We start from the raw sequence: 16914 nt of genomic DNA, 5'->3' as shown, positions 1-16914 counted from the left end.
TAACCTAAAACAGTTGCCCAAGAAGAGAAGCAGTCGTTTTGCCCTCTCCTGAGACTGCACAGAAAGCAGCAGGCAAGCTGGTGAAGCTAGGGGGAGGTGGGGAGTGTCCACAAGGAGTTAAAGGAAAGAAGTCAGGACACTGATTCCCACCCCCAAGTAAAGAATTTGAAAAGAGGAAACTGCTTCTCATGTCTTTTGCCCATTTTGGAGTCTCATAAACTTGTAAGGAAGTTGTCAAAGATAATCAATTAGATATAGAGTTATTTCCCAGGCATTCTAAACCCAACACTAGACCCACCTGCTGCCCCCTCCTATTCAGCACTCTGCACTCCCTTTACAACACTCATTATCTGGTGTGGCAATGATTTATTTGTTTCCATGTCTGTTCCCCAGCTAGACTGTGCCCTCCAGGGCAGATACCTTATCTAATTAATCTCTGTATTCTCAGCACTTAACACAGTGACAGGAAGAGAGTAACAATTCATTAAATGTTTTCCAATGAATGAATGGATGGATGGATGGATCAGAATAAAATGTCATTCTCTTCATTCAGTGTCTGGAGCTAGGAGTGAGTAGGTGAATTATTTTCTGTACAGGATCTAAGTTTCTCTACCACGGAAACCTAATACATGTTCAGTTGAACCCAGTGAGCACTTACTTTGTATTCGGACAATTCTAGAAACAGTTTGGGGGGACTCTGAAGAAGTGAAAGGTGTATTCTTGTTCCCCAAACCAAATAGAAAGTCATTGGGCATATAAAGAGATAAAGAAATGAAATAGTCTAGCAACAGACAAAGGTGGTGTTTTAACCAAGAACAAGATAACAAATTCTACAAAATTTTAGAGAAATGAGAGGAGAATAAGAGACTATAAGTAAAAGTAGAATAGCCATAAGTGGAGAGGAGGTTAAGCAGCAAACACAAGGTAATAACCTTATGTGGCATATCTATAAAATTCTCTTTTCCTAGGAATTTCCCTTTCTGTTCCTATCCACACAATTTTATCGTCTCTCATATTAGATGAGTGATTGAATTCTTCTCTAAGGAATTTTAATTTAGAATCTATAGATTGGGTGGGTGTCTGTTGGTGACATAGTAACTGATAAAACTCAGGAGGAGTCACTGTTCACATTTTCCACCATTTACAGGACCCTGATACACAGTGAAAGAGAATAAAGCTGAAGTAAAGTCAGAAGCCATAGAGAGAGATGAGACAGAAGTGGAGGTGACAGAGAAATGGTATTTTGCTGGATTCAACTGTTCCTGAGATCCAACTTCATTCATGCCCTTCCCTCAGCTTTATGCCAGTATACTTTCAGTAATTTTTATTTTTTGTCTCAACCAATTTAAATTTTTTTCTTTTCTTTTCTCTTCTTTTCTTTTTGTGGTGCTGGGAATTGAACCCAGGGCCTTGTGCATGCTAGGCAAGCACTCTACCACTAAATTATGCACCCAGCCCCTGCTAATTTTTTTGTGATGCTGAGGATCAAACCCAGGACTTCATCATGCTAGGTAAGCACTCTACCATTGAGCTACAGCCACAGCCCTAAGTTGATTTTCTTATTAGGAGCATACCCAGAGAGTACAAATTAATAGATGTACCATGCATTGAAAAAGAGTTTATTTTCAGAATGGTTTATAATTTAGCATGGCTAGAGGCTGGGGTGTGTTGGAGTGGGTGATGGAACCTCAAAATATTTAAGCAGAGAAATGCTATGTTTATATTTTTCCTGAGGGAAGTCACTGGTGAAAATGTGCATGATGGAATGGATGTAGAAAAAGACTGAATGTAGAGAGAACAGTTGTCAAAGGAAGAATCACCTCTTGAACTTCAATTTTTCTTCACTTAATAGGAGTCAACCCCTGGAGAATAAAAACTTAGGTTATTAAAATAAAGAACCTTACAAAATAAATAAACAAAATGAATTGCTGTTGACTGTACACTGCCAACAAGCAATGCCACACCAGACCTTTATGTGAACATCCTCAAATTATTCTGTAGCTTGTCTTTGGTCATTTTTGGTAATTTGTTAAAGGATCTTGCCATGGATACTCTTAAAGCAAAGTTGGAATCTGGCTCTTAACTTCCCTCTGTACCTTCCATACTTTTCCTTTCTTCTAACCCTGTCTAACCCTGACCTAGGGTTACTAATTTAGGGTAAACAGACTAGGTCTCAAGAAAGAGAACTCCCCTCTCAATAATCAGTATTTGTATAGAAATGTCATTGTGGATTTTATGGCACAAAGCCCAAATCACCTACTATGTAACATCTAGAGTTGAATCACAAATATGGAAAGAGATCCAAGATTACTAATGAGATGCCTTAGTCTGCCAAGAAGCTAACTCGATATCAGAAAAAATATTCTATTGCATGGCATCTGTCTGTAATGCTAGCCAAAGTGTTGTATAATGGGCAGTCACAATTGAAAATGACCTTCATTATGCTGAATTCATTTCTCTAATGTGTCCGTTTTTCCTCATCTTACATCCAGACAGTAATAATAGACATGGAAATAAATTCAAATTGTGATTCAAATTTCAGAATGTGAGATTCACAGGTGTGGTGGTTTTTCTCAGCTGAATGTGGGGGGTAGATGAGTAAGGAACCTAGGAGGATTTAACAAAGTGAAGAGCATTGTTTAGAAAATCAGACATGAACACAGCATAGGCAGGACTGTCTTACTCAAACAAGAATTTTTACATAATACACCAAAGAATTTAAGCGAATGATCTGCAGTTCAGGGAGAAAAAGTTAAGTCTTGGGAACAAAAGCCCAATTTTATGAACAGACCCCCAGATATTTTTGAGCACCTGTTTCTACTCCTCAGTGTTATACCTGCGATGCCAGTGGACCCACAAAATTATTTGATTGTTGTGTGTTTATTCTGGCTGTGTACTTGGCAGAAAGTGTGCTGGATTAAGTCTCAGGAGATGTGAAGTAGAGCCTTAGCTCTGCTATTTATGTCTATCCATATTAAGGAGTCACTTAGCCCTTGTGCTTTAGTTTCTGAAACTACAAAAGGGAATGATAATCACAGCACACCCTATCTTGCAGAATTGTTAGGATCAAATGACATAATGAATGTGGAAGTGCTTTGTTAATTGTAAAGGATGTTATTATTGTTTTTGTCAGACTGATTATTTCAGAGAACATGAAATCAGCAGGACACCAGTCAACTTCCACTCTATTGAAGTTCCTACCTACCCAGAGCTTCATTTTTTTTTATGCATAATAAGTTTCTCTACCACCTTCACTCTTAGCTCTGTCCTTGAGAACTCAGTCTGGGTTGTCTCAGCTCTCCCATGCTACTAAAGTGTGTATGATTTGATAAAGAGGATTTGTGGTTGATTGGGAAATTCAGGCTCGGTCGACACAACACCAAATCAGGTGGGATTCAGTGCACAAAGTCACCAAGTAACTTGATTGGTCTTTACAGATGTATGACCTCAATCTCCTAGCTTATAGATAGTAGCAAGCTCACGTCATTTTTGTTTAATGCAATATCCGAGGGACTAATTTCTTTTTAAAAAAATTATTAGTGTTTATACATATCCATAAAGGTGAAATTCACTGTGATATGATCACATATGTACACTGCATAATTTGGTCAATTTCATTCCATTGTTCCTCCCATTTCCTGTCCCTCCTCCCTCCCCCTCAATCCTCTTCCTCTACTCTACTGATCTCCTATTTTCATGGGAATTCCAATACCTTTTCTTATTTATTTTGTGTAGCTTCCACATGAGAGAAAAATTTTGACCCTTGACTTTCTGATTTGAGATCATTTCACTTAGCATGATGTTCTCCACTTCCATGCATTTACCAGCAAATACCATAATCCTCATTCTTCTTTATGATTGAGTAAAACTCCATCATGTATACATATCACATTTTCTTTATCCATTCATCTGGTGTAAGGTAACTGGGCTGGTCCCATATGACCTATTTTAGAGAATGTTCAATGTGCCACAAAAAGAAAAGTGAATTTGGTTGTTAATAAATGAAATAATCTATAGATGTATGTTATGTTAATTTTATTAACAGATTTTTAGTTTTGAAGAGTATTTATTTAGTTTATGTCTGGATGACATATCCAATGGTGAGAGAAGTATGTTGAAATTCCCCAGTATTATTGTATTGTGGTCTATTTGATTCTTTATATTGAAGAGAGTTTGTTTCCTGCACGTAGGTACACCAACATTTGGGACATGAATATTTACAATCATTATTGTTGGAAGATTCCCTTAACCAGTATGAAATGACCTTCTTTGTCTCTTCTCATTAATTTTGTCTTGAAGTCTACTTTGTCTGATATAAGATTGGCTGCATCTACTTGTTTTTGGTCTCCATTTTCATGGTATATTCTTTTTCATCCTTTAATCTGCAGCCTGTGAATGTCTTTACCTATAACATGAGTCTTACAAACCACATAATAGGTTGAGTCTTATTTTTAATACATTCTGCCAATCTATGTCTTTTGACTGGAGAGTTTAGACCATTTTTATTCAGTGTAATTATAGAGTTGATTTTTATTTCCTGCCATTTTGTTTTATTTCTAATGCTTAATTCAGATTCAATTCTCCTTTAATTAACTGTTCTAGTGAGATTCATCCCTATACTGGCTCTGATTTTTATTTTTCATTTCCTGTCCATGAAATATTTAATTGAGTATGTTTTGTAGTATAGACTTAGTAGTTACGGATTCTTTTAGTTACTGCTTATCTTGGAAGGTTTTTATTTCATTTATTTCATTTTCAAGTCTGAAGGATAGTTTTGGTGGATATAGTAATCTTGGTTGGCACCCATTTTCTTTCAGGGCTTGGCATATATTATTCCAAATCTTCCTGGCTTTTTAGGTTTTGAGGGTCTCAGCAAGAAATCTGTTGAAATTCCAAATGGATCACCTCTAAATGTGACCTGCTGTTTTTCCTCTTGTGGCTTTTACAAGTCTATCCTTATTCTAAATGTTAGTAATTTTCATTATAATATGTCTTGAAGAAGATCTTTTTTTATCTTGCCTATTTGTGGTTCTAAATGAATCTTGTATTTGGATTTCCATCTTGTTCCTAAGGTTTGGAAATTTTTTCTAATATTATTTCATTGAAAAGTTCATTCATTCCATTAGGATGTATTTTGGTGCTTTCATCTATACCAATGATTCTTATATTTAGTCTCAATGTTTTCCAATTTCTTGAATAATTCTGTTCTCTTAACATCTTTATTGTCAATTTTATTTTCAAGATTATATACTTTGTCTTCAAGACCTGAGAATCTGCCTTAAAGTGGTCTGATATATTGGTAATGATTTCAACTGACTTTTTAATTAGATTTATTGAGTCTTTCATTTCCAGGATTTCCATTTGTTTCTTTTTCAGAATCTCTAGTTCTTTATTTAAACCATCTTTCACTTCCTGTATTTTCTAAGTTCATTTCTTACATCTTCTTTTAATTCATTGAATGTTTTAACTATGAACTTTCTAAATTCTTTCTCCAACATTTCCTCCACTGTGGCATCAATGGGTCAGTTGTTGAAGTATTGTGGACTGTTTGAGGTATTTATCCCCTTACTATCCCCTTACTTTTTCATACTATTTGTATGTCTACCCATTTTCTGGGATGGTTGTCACTTCTACTTTTATGCAAGGAACTATTTAGTGAGCTTCTTTTTCTCAAATGCCCTAGGATGGGCAAATATCCAGGTATTGATACTCCCACTCATTATTTTCTGCAGTTCCCAATATTGGCACCAATTTGAAAGAAGATACTAAATCCTACTAACTGCAATCATAGACTAATAAGCCTTAGGGAGGGAAAAACACTTGTTGAAGAGTTGTTGAAAATGTTCTCCACAGTTCCCTTAATCTAGGTATAAAGTTATAATAATGTTCTGGAATAGGTTGATAAATTAGTTATTAAAGATAGTAAAATTATTATTACATTATATAGGGGCTGATAAGGGAAGGAGAGAAAAAGTTGGGCAAAGGAAATAAAAAAGAAAGACCCAGGAATTAGAATAGATACTTTGCAACTGCTGGAAGAAAAGATAGAAATGAATAATACAAACCAAAGCTTAAAAAAGAAAGAAAAAAGATTGGGGTTGGGGGAATATGTGACAGGAACAGGTAATGCAAGAGGGAAAAGAGGCACTAAGGGAAGGAAGTATAAGTCTGACCTAGGAAAACAAAAACAGAATGATTTCAGTTAATTTTTTAAAACAGAAGAAATACAATCAAATGGGTTGAGGGCTAATATCAAATAATAGGGAAACATTTTTGATTCAAAATGAAAAGTAAGATCAAAGTTGACAGGGCTATTTGTAATAATTCATGCTGAAATGGAGAAATTTCTTATTGAGTCATCTTTGTTTGGATTTTTTCAGGATTTGGGACTTTTAAAATATTTCCACTATTCTTCAGTTTTACTTCTGTTTCCCTGGGTGTAGAGATATTAATCCCACCAGCTCTCTTGTTCAATTCTTTCAAGGAGACACTCTCTGATCTTTGGTGTGTCCAGGTACCTACTAGTTTTCTGTTGGGTCAGATGAGATTGTCCCTAATTGTCTATAACTTAGCAACCAGGTTGTTCCTTGCCAGAGGGTATAGTCCTGTCTGCCCTTCTGAAGAAAAACTCCATGTATTCAGTGCTGTCAGATCCAGTGAGCTACTCATGTATATTTCAGGATTTGTGGGGTGTGCTGGTTTAATGTACATTTTGTAGCTTATTTGATGCACTGTGTGGTCTGTGGAGGGGTGCAGGGCTGCTGCCCTCTCTGAAGTATACAGATTACAGGTCAGTGGGCTTGTATCTGGGCACACTACACAGTGGCTGGTGTCTGTGGGGTACTCCTCTGTAAGTCCCTTCATGGGTGTATTGCCATTCTGTATGTGCAAGGTTGTGTACTAGCTGCTTGAGGTTATCCTCAGGAATTTCTTTCTGTATCTGCATCTGAATGAGAATTGAGTTAACTGGCAACTTTGGGAACCACAGCTGTGGTTCCTCCTAGAGGTACTAGAGCACAGGAACTAATTCCCTGGCCGCTGTGGATTTCTCACCAGCTAGTTCTTGTTCATCAGCCCAGGGGCCTAAGCCTGCATGCTTGGAGGGTTCTATACTGCATCTACTGTTTCTGTTGGGTGCAGGTTCACAGGATGCAGGGCTCAAGGCTGTTGTGCTGATTGCTGTGGGATGTTATGCATCCACTTCCCTCCACAGGGTTTTCTTTAAAGTGGAATAGAGCTTAATGGATATCTGCAAGTGTGAACCCTGTGATTTCAGGTTCTTGGTAGGTGGTCGTTGGGGTAGATGCCTCCACTCTGGCTGATGTATCTTGGTGATTGAGATAAAGAGATTTTGACCTGCCTGCATCTGATCTCCTACTGCCCGCAGCTGTGAATCACGAGCACCTGCTCCCCTATACTGAGACTTCTTTGGAGTGGTGCTATCTAAGCAGTTTGTGGTTATCTGCAACTGTGAGGACTGTGGGTGCAGGCTCTCTGTGAGTCATGTAGCCATTTGTGGCCCAGAAGCCTCCACCCTGGTTATTGCAGCTCACCTGTATTTTACCCTTCACTGTGATAGGCAGATGATGTCAGTTGGCTCATCTTTACTTGAACTCCTGTGGAGGCTGTGGGGTGTACTTGGTTGGGGCTAGTGCTCTGCAGGAGTGATTAGCTCTTGGGTCAGCTCCACCTTACCCCTTATCTGGGGTAAGGGGAAAGGGGTTTTGGTAGGCTTCAGCTAACAGCATCTCTCTACAGTTTCCTTCTACGTGGATTACTGAGGCAACCAATTTCAGAGGTATTCTCTCTGGTTTTATTTGTTACTATATGAAGGTAGGGAGAAGCTGTGTTGATTTAATTGCTTCTAGGGAGGCTGGCTAGGTATGGATTGTACAAAATGGCTGCTCTGCCTAGCAGAGCTTTCTGCCCACAATTTGGGTTAAACTGCTTGATATCTTTCAAAGAAGTGTCTTTGCTACTTCTGTCCCATTTTAACTTGGTCTGTTCTTCTTTCCAACTGTTGTTAAGGAAGTAAGTGTATGTGTTTCCTCTACCTCTTTCCAGCTCTTTGTTATTCTTCCGCTCAACCCCACCCTTGTCAGGTCTTGGGTCAAGGAATTCTGTCCTTATTTTCTGCTCTGGTAACTACATTCCAAGTGCCTCCAAGCCTCACAAACTTTCCAATATTGAGTTTTAGAGTTTACTCTATCACCCACCTCTCTGGTCAGCTGTTCATTCACTGCTTTCTTTCTGGGATGTGGAGAGGTAGTCAGTTGCTGCCTAGATCTGCTATGCCATCTTCCAAGTAAGACAGTTATTATAAAAAAAATACTAGAGATGTGGGTTGGTGTGTGGCTCAGTGGTGGAGTACTTGCCTAGCATGTAAGAGGCATTTGGTTCAATCCCCAAGACAAATTGTGAGTTACTGGGGCATGCACCATCATCACAGCTTCATAAGTGAGGCAGTGGGATCCAATAAGTTATGTGATTGAAACTCCAAGTCTGGAGCTCTTTTCTCTGTTCATTCTGAATGTAGTGTTGGAACCCACAGGTTCAGGGCTCAGGCTCAAAAGTCCTCTCTCATTTCTGATGTCAATCACAAGTTCCATCAGGGAGTAATTTCTTAATGAGATCTCTCAAAACAGATGAACGGAGAGTGCTTCCATTTCCATGAAAACAGAAATTATAACAGGAACTCTTTATTTCCTTTATATAATGACTCATTCACTTGCTTCTGGGAGGGCCGTTTGTCTTTTTTGGAGAGTAGCCTTTGCTTAACAGAATAATAACTGTTCTGGACATTTTTCTTAACAGAACTATCACACACATTATCTCAGTCAAACTCATTTTACAAACACCTTCTAACTTTGTCCTTTCACCAAGCTTCCTGAGAATATTTTTCATTGCTATATCTCTATAATTGCTTCTTAGTCACTTTTCAGGTTCTCTCCCCATCAGTTGAAATTGTCTTGACCTGGCCATGACCAAATACTATTTAATTGTTAACTCCAATGGTCTTTTCTTTGTTCTTCTCCAACTCAGACTCTTGGTAGCATTTGGTTATTTTTGACTGTTCCTCACTTGGTAAAACTTTCATCTCTGGAACATTCTTTACCATTGTGCCTTTGTGCATTCTTTCTCTTCTGTCCCTTGGAAACTCTTGTTCCTGAGGGTTGACTTCTGGCATTTTTCTCACTGTCTGTACTTTCATGGGGCTTTGTCATCTTCTATTATGTCTTCAGTTATTGCCTCTAGGTATGCATGATTAAATCCAATCCAGACCCCCTCACTTCCTCTCTTTGAGCTAATAGTGCCCACTTCTAAAGTTTTACTAGATTTTACTGCATGGATGCTTTGTGGCCACCTCAAACTTAGCATGTCCCAAACAAAATTATGTTCTCTTTAACCTCTTATATTCCCTCTTGTTAATGATTCCATGATTTGCCTAATTATGTAAGCTAGAATCCTTTATTCCCCACTCCATTTCCTCCACATTGAATCAAATATTGAGTCCTCTCCTTTCTCTTCACAGTAACTACCACTTTCTTAAGTTTGTGTGACATCACCAAAATATCTTTCTATGTGTTTCTGTTCCCTATCTCTCCTTCCTCCAATTTATCCCCAGACAGCTATGGGGTGGTCTTTCTAAACACAAATAGGAATTCAACACTTCTGCCTGAAACTCCTGAATGACTTCTCATTTTTGACAGGTTACTGTCCAAACTCCTTATCACAGCCCTCCAAGATTACGATATGGCTCTGCATTGAATCCTCATTTCTCATCTCTCCACTTGTGCTTTTCAACCCCCCTCAACTATAGTAAACTATCTGCTTTTACCTCAATGCAACTCACCCTTTAGGTTAAATTTTATACTTTGCAACCTGAGCAGAGATGGAACCCATGGGAAAACCAAGTCAGAGGGTAGAGAAAGGGAATGAATGTATCCTATAGATTTTGAGATTTATCTCTGTTCAAATAATTTAATGCAAATATCATCATTCCCATTTTCAAGTCAGGAAAACAGGCATAGAGACTTGCTAGTAGTAACACAGGTGGGACTGAGTGAACACTAAACTGGGTCTGCAACCCAGGACTTTTGACCACTGATTCTGGCTTCTTCCTACCCCCTAGGGAGAGGTTTACAAGCTTCAAGGAATACACTAAACACATTTCTCCTAAGATAGGAAGGACACCAAAAGTACTGAATGAAGTCAGCTGCCTGAGCCTTACTGTTTGACCTGGAACACTAGAGTCCTCCTCCAGATTGAAGCAACAAGCTACAGTCCTAGAAACACCAAGACAACAGGTTTTGTATATAAAGCACATTTACTGAGAAAATATATCAATTATTAATTAAGTTAAAAACTAAGACTCTAACAATTAATATGGGTTCAATCTCTCCTGGCTTTCTTATAATAATGGGAACTTCTCCTGCTACTTGTACCTACAGATATGGGTTCATTTCCTCAAAGCTGGTCTTTGGGACTCTGTGTTTGGTTTTATGTGTGGAGACCTTCTTCCCTAAAGTAGCATTGTCAAAATTATCAGATGGTATTAGCTAGCTATATGGAAAGAGGCTAATAAGTAATGTGAAAAATAAGAGAAAATATTAGGACTGAGATGAAAAATCGAAAGCTTTAAGGTACCTTGAATTTGAATAAAATCTGCTAAATTTCTAAGGCTGTAGAGTCTGGCTATTCCCAGGGTGGAAACACTGTGAGTTCAGGAGGGGCTGGCAAGATGTTTGCATTGATTGATTTCTGTTTTGTTACTGTCATTTTGAGATTAATTTGGGGTTGCTGATAATATTTCACATTTTGTTTGATATTCTCCTGTATTATCTCAGAACATAAGTAAATATGTTTAGAAAGGTTTCTACTATTCTTGAGTGTACTTTGTTCATAGTCAATGGGACGAAGTTTCCTCCTGGGGATCCAGGTCCAATTTTATGAGGGAAATTCCAAAACTGGTATTTGTGGATGTTCATTTAAAACAAACTTTGTTGGAATGTGTCTGTTATCTTTAATAAGGATATATGAAATTTTAATTAGCAATTTTGGAATTCCTTTATTTAAAGATGCCTGTTGACCAATACTTGCCAATCTTTTTTTGCCATTATATTATTTTCTTTTTTTTTCTTTTAATTTATTTTTATTGTAAACAAATAGGATACATGTCATTTCTGTTTGTACATGGAGTAACAGCATACCATTTGCATAATCATACATTTACATAGGGTAATGATGTTTGATTCATTCTGATATATTTTTCCTTCCCCCCCACCCCTCCCACCACTCTTTTCCCACTATACAGTCCCTCCTTCCTCCATTCTTGCCCCCGTCCCACCCCCCATTATGTGTCACCATCTGCTTATCAGTGAGATCATTTGTCCTTTGGGTTTTTGAGATTGGCTTATCTCACTTAGCATGATATTCTCCAATTTCATCCATTTGCCTGCAAATGCCATAATTTTATCATTCTTTATGGCTGAGTAATATTCCATTGTATATATATTCCACAGTTTGTTTATCCGTTCATCAACTGAAGTGCATCTAGGTTGGTTCCACAATCTGGCTATAGTGAATTGAGCAGCTACGAACATTGATGTGGCTGCATCTCTGTAGTATGCTGATTGTAAGTCCTTTGGGTATAGGCCAAGGAGTGGGATACCTGGGTCCAATGGTGGGTCCATTCCAAGTTTTCTGAGGAATCTCCACACTGCTTTCCAGAGTGGCTGCACTAATTTGCAGCCCAACCAGCAATGTATGAGTGCACCTTTTTCCCCATATCCTCTCCAACACCTGTTGTTGTTTGTATTCTTCATAATTGCCATTCTAATTGGGGTGAGATGGAATCTTAGGGTAGTTTTGATTTGCATTTCTCTTATTACTAGAGATGTTGAACATTTTTCCATATGTTTGTTGATTGCTTGTACATCTTCTTCTGTGAAGTATCTGTTCATTTCCTTAGCCCATTTGTTGATTGGGTTATTTGCATTCATGGTGTAGAGTTTTTTGAGTTCTTTATAGATTCTGGAGATTAGTGCTCTATCTGAAGTATGATTGGCAAAGATTTTCTCCCACTCTGTAGGCTCTCTCTTTGCATTGCTGATAGTTTCCTTTGCTGAGAGAAAGCTTTTTAGTTTGAATCTATCCCAGTTATTGATTCTTGCTTTTGTTTCTTGTGCTATGGGAGTCCTGTTGAGGAAATCTGGTCCTAAGCTCACATGTTGAAGATCTGGACCTACTTTTTCTTCTATAAGATGCAGTGTCTCTGGTATAATTTCAAAGTCCTTGATCCATTTTGAGTTGATTTTTGTGCAGGTTGAGAGATAGGGGTTTATTTTCATTCTGTTGCATATGGATTTCCAGTTTTCCCAGCACCATTTGTTGAAGAGGCTATCTTTTCTCCATTGCATATTTGTGGCACCTTTGTCTAGTATGAGAAAATTCTATTTATTTGGGTTTTTGTCCGTGTCCTCTGTTCTGTGCCATTGATCTACCTGTCTATTTTTGTACCAATACCATGCCGTTTTTGTTACTATTGCTTTGTAATATTGTTGAAGTTCTGGTATTGCAATACCCCCTGTTTCTTTCTTACTGCTAAGGATTACTTCAGCTATTCTGGGTTTCTTATTCTTCCAGATGAATTTCATGGTTGCTTGCTCTATTTCTGTGAGGTACATCATTGGGATTTTAATTGGAATTGCATTGAATCTGTATAGTACTTTTGGTAGTATGGCCATTTTGACAATATTAATTCTGCCTATCCAAGAACATGGGAGATCTTTCCATCTTCTAAGGTCTTCCTTAATTTCTTTCTTCAGTGTTTTGTAGTTTTCATTGTAGAGATCTTTTACCTCTTTGGTTAGATTGATTCCCTAGTTTTTTTTTTTTTTTTTTGAGGGTATTGCAAATGGAGTTGTTTTCCTCATTTTCCTTTCAGTCGTTTTGTCGCCTGCATATAAAAATGCTTTAGAATTATGTGTGTTGATTTTATAGCCTGCTATTTTGCTGAATTCATTGATGAGGTCTAGAAGTTTTCTGGAGGAGGTTTTTGGATCCTCTAAATATAGAATCATGTATCAGCAAATAGTGACAGCTTAAGTTCCTCTTTTCCTATTCATATCCTTTTAATTTCTTTAGTCTGTCTAATTGCTCTGGCTAGAGTTTCGAGGACAATGTTGAATAGAAGTGGTGAAAGAGGACATCCCTATCTTGTTCCCGTTTTTAAAGGGAATGGTTTCAGTTTTTCTCCATTGAGAATGATGTTGGCCATGGGCTTAGCATAAATAGCCTTTACAATGTTCAGGTATGTTCCTACTATCCCTATTTTTTCTAGTGTTTTGAGCATGAAGGGGTGTTGTATTTTGTCGAACGCTTTTTCTGTGTCAATTGAAATAACCATATGATTCTTATCCTTAAGTCTATTGACATGATGGATGACGTTTATTGATTTATGGATGTTGAACCATCCTTGCATTCCAGGGATGAACCCTACTTGATTGTGGTGCACAATTTTCTTAATATGTTTTTGGATATGGCTTGCCAGTATTTTGTTAAAGATCTTTGCATCTATATTCATCAAGGATATTGGTCTAAAATATTCTTTCCTTGATGTGTCTTTTCCTGATTTGGGTATGAGGGTGATATTAGCTTCATAGAATGAGTTCGGTAGGGTACCCCCCTTTTCTATTTCCTGGAATACTTTGAGAAGTATTGGAATGAGATCTTCTTTGAAGGTCTTGTAGAACTCACCTGAGAATCTGTCTGGTCCTGGGCTTTTCTTGGATGGTAGGTTTTTAATGGCTTCTTCTATTTCATTCCTTGATATTGATCTGTTTAAATTGTGTATGTCCTCCTGGTTCAGTTTGGGAGGAGCATATGTCTAGAAATTTGTCAATGTCTTCGCTAGTTTCTCTTTTGTTGGAATACAGATTTTCAAAGTAGCTTCTCATTATGTTCTGTATCTCAGTGGTTTCTGTTGTGATATTTCCTTTTTCATCATGAATTTTAGTAATTTGAGTCTTCTCTCTCCTTCTCTTTGTTAGTGTGGCTAAGGGTTTGTCTATTTTGTTTACTTTTCAAAGAACCAACTTTTTGTTTTGTCAATTTTTTGAGTAGTTTCTTTTGTTTCAATTTCATTGATTTCAGCTCTGATTTTAATGATTTCCTGTCTTCTACTACTTTTGCTGTTATTCTGTTCTTCTTTTTCTAGGGCTTTGAGCTGTAATGTTAGGTCATTTAATTGTTGACTTTTCATTCTTTTCTGGAATGCGCTCCATGCAATGAATTTTCCTCTTAGTACCGCTTTCATAGTGTCCCAGAGATTTTGATATGTTGTATCATCATTCTCATTGACCTCTAAGAATTTTTTTATCTCCTCCCTGATGTTTTCTGTTATCCATGTTTCTTTCAATAGCATATTATTTAGTCTCCAGGTGTTGGAGTAATTTCTGTTTTTTATTTTGTCATTGATTTCTACGCTCAGTCCATTATGATCTGATAGAACACAAGGCACTATCTCTATTTTTCTGCATTTCCTAAGGGCTGCTTTGTGGCATAACATATGGTCTATTTTCAAGAAGGTTCCATGTGCTCTGCTGAGAAGAAAGTGAATCTGCTCGTTGATGAATGGAATATTCTACATATGTCTATTAAGTCTAGGTTATTAATTGTGTTATTGAGTTCTATGGTTTCTTTGGTTGGTTTTTGTTTGGAAGATCTATCTCGTGGTGACAGCGGTGCGTTAAAGTCACCCAGAATTATTGTGTTGTGGTGTATGTGATTCTTGAAATTGAGAAGGATTTGTTTGATGTACAGGGATGCACCATTGTTTGGGGAATAAATATTTACTATCGTTATGTGTTCCTGATTTATGGTTCCCTTAAGCAGTATGAAATGTCCTTCTTTATCCCTTCTGACTAACTTTGGCTTGAAGTCCACTTTATCTGATATAAGAATGGAAACCCCCACTTTTTTACTGAGTCCATGTGCGTGGCAGGTTTTTTCCCATCCTTTCACCTTTAGTCTGTGGATGTCTTTTTCTGTGAGATGAGTCTCTTGCAGGCAGCATATTATTGGGTCTTTCTTTTAATCCATTCTGCCAGTCTATGTCTTTTGATTGATGAATTTAGGCCATTAACGTTCAGGGTTATTATTGAGATATCATTTGTATTCTCAGTCCTTTGGCTTATTTTTGGTTTTTAACTTGGCTGGATTTCTCCTTTGAGTGGATTTTTCTCTAAGGTAGTTCCTCCCTTTGCTGACCTACAGTGTTGTTTTTCATTTACTCCTCATGGAATATTTTGTTGAGAACATTCTATAGTGCAGGCTTTCTATTTGTCATTCTTTTAACTTTTGTTTATCATGGAAGGATTTTATTTCTTCTTCAAATCTGAAGGTAAGTTTTGCTGGGTATAGGATTCTTGGTTGGCAACCATGTTCTTTCAGAGCTTGAAATATGTTGGTCCAGGCCCTTCTAGCTTTTAGAGTGTTTGTTGAGAAGTCTGCTGCTATCCGTATTGGTTTCCCCCTATATGTAATCTGATGCTTTTCTCTCGCGGCCTTCAAAATCCTATCTTTATTTTGAATGTTAGGCATTTTCATTATAATGTGCCTTGGTGTGGATCTGTTGTGATTTTGTGCATTTGGTGTTCTGTAAGCCTCTTGTATTTGATATTCCATTTCATTCTTCAGGTTTGGGAAATTTTCTGATATTATTTCATTGAATAGATTGTTCCTTCCTTTGGTTTATATCTCTGTGCCTTCCTCAGTCCCAGTAATTCTTAAATTTGGTCTTTTCATGATGTCCCATAGTTCTTGAAGATTCTGTTCATGATTTCTCACCATCTTCTCTGTTTGGACAACTTTATTTTCAAGATGAAATATTTTGTCTTCATTGTCTGTGGTTCTGTCTTCCAAGTGGTCTAGTCTTTTGGTGATGCTTTCCATTGAGTTTTTTATTTGGTGTATTGTTTCTTTCATTTCAAGGATTTCCGTTTTTTTTTTTTTTTTTTTTTTTTTTTTTTTTTGAGAATCTCTATCTCTTTGTTGAAATGATATTTTGCTTCCTGCAGGTGCTCTTTCAGCTTATTGGTATTATCATTCATTGCCTGTATTTGTTCTCTTATCTCATCCTTTGCTTCATGAATCATCTTAATCATGTCCAATCTGAAGTCCTTTTCTGACATTTCTTCTAATATACTGTCATTGGTTTCTAGTAATATAGAATCTATATTTGTTTGGATCATTTTCTTCCCTTGTTTTTTCATGTTGTTCATGTATCTTCCCCTCTAGCGCTGCAGATCTGGGGTATTGCAGATTTCCCCCTATAGGCTTATAGTGGCCCTATATGTTTCCAAAACCCTTTGTTTAAGGGGAGATCAATATTAGCAGTGCCCAATTCAGACACTATGCAATCCTAGACCAAATCACTCCTGTCAATGAGCTTCAAGCCTCCAGCAGGTGTCTTGGTATGTGATTTGCCCCACCTAAAGATTGGAGCTACGGCTTCCAGGGTAATCCAAGATGGCCGCTCTGGCTTCGAAATGTGTTGGCAAATGGGGAGCTGCAGCTCAGGGTGTGGACATGGTCGACTGGAGTTCCTGGAGGCGGGATGCGGTTGGTCAGGCAGGGGTCCTGGAGGTCCGGTGTTTCTGTTGTGGTTGTGGGATCCTGGAAGCCAGGTGCAATCAGTTGGTCTGGGGTCCCAGTGATAGGGCGCAGTCAGTTGGTTTTGTAGTCCTGGTGGCAGGGAGCAGTCAGTCGATGTGAGGGCCCCAGAGGCAGGGCGTGAACGATCGGGCTGAGGGATCCTGGAGACGGGGTTCAGTCAGTCCGACCAGGGTTCCTACGGGGCCTGGCTGTTTTTTCAAAATGGCAGCAGCCATGTGTAATCAAACCTGCAGGTAC

Source organism: Sciurus vulgaris (assembly GCF_902686455.1).
Source record: "Sciurus vulgaris genome assembly, chromosome: X".
NCBI classification, from domain to species: domain Eukaryota; kingdom Metazoa; phylum Chordata; class Mammalia; order Rodentia; family Sciuridae; genus Sciurus; species Sciurus vulgaris.
Note: the sequence above shows the minus strand (reverse complement) of the source record.